Source organism: Plasmodium reichenowi, chromosome 13, assembly GCF_001601855.1.
Source record: "Plasmodium reichenowi strain SY57 chromosome 13, whole genome shotgun sequence".
In the NCBI taxonomy this organism is placed as follows: domain Eukaryota; phylum Apicomplexa; class Aconoidasida; order Haemosporida; family Plasmodiidae; genus Plasmodium; species Plasmodium reichenowi.
This window is the reverse complement of record NC_033658.1, coordinates 781,802-783,087: the sequence shown is the minus strand read 5'-3', so window position 1 is coordinate 783,087 and position 1,286 is coordinate 781,802.

Here is a 1,286-nt window from a genome sequence, read left to right as displayed (position 1 = left end):
TTTTTTTTTTTTTTTTTTTTATTTTTTTTTTTTTAATAAAAATATTTAATTTTTTATTATTTTTTTTAAAAAAAAAAAAAAAAAAAAAAAAAAAAAAAAATTACATAATATATATAATATTTTTGATGTTTTATTTTTTTATTATTTGTATATTTATTATAAAATCAGATAATATATATATATATATATATATATATCCTCGATAAAAAAAAATAAAGCCATACAATACACACATTTTACATGTGTGTAATATTATTTTTATATATTTATAAGAACATGAAAAAAAAAAAATATATAAAAATAAAAAATTAAAAAAAAAAAGATAAAGATATATATATATATATATATATTAAAAAAAACTAAAAATATAAAGACCTATATCTCTTTATTTTCCTGATCAATAAAGTTAAAATATATTATATATATATATATCTTATTCAAAAGTTCAAATTTTATATTTTTCCTATAATCTTATCTTCCTTTTCATCTGCATATATATAGAAGGAAAATATTTATTTTTTGTTTTTCTTATCCTAATGCTAAATGATATATTCAAGTCAATTCTATGTTCTTTTTATTAAAAAAAAAAAAATAAAATAGAAAAAAATATGTATAAGCAAAATATATAAGTATATATAAATATATAAATATATATATATATATATATATATATATATTTCTTTGTTCCAATTATTGGTCTTATATACACAAATTTCTTTTTTAATCATTTATGAATAGAAAAGGAATACAATATTATCCTGGCCAAGGACAACAAAACTAATTATGAAATAATATATTAATAATAGGGACAAAAAAATGTATGAATATTGTGATTTTTTTAATGGTACTCTTTTACATAATAGAGGATATCTTTAAATATATTCAAATTGAAAAAATATTATATATATATATATATATATATATATATAATTTATATATGTCCTTTTTTTTTTTCTTTTCTTTCTTCAAATTGTTATGTTATATTAATAATACCCTTGCTGTACCAAATAAAGTTGAATAAAAAACAAAAAAAAAAAAAAAAAGAGAATGTATTTCATATGAATGATAAAAAGAGATTATTAAAATAACATAACAATTTAACAACAAAATTAAATTGATCATTCAAAGGATGTATATATATATATATATATATATATATATATATGTATGTAGATTTTTTTTTTTTTTTTTTTTAAAAGAGATCATGAATTTTTTTATAATTCCATTTGATTAAAAAGAATAAAACAAATATATATTAAAATAAAATAATAGAAAAAGGTGTACTT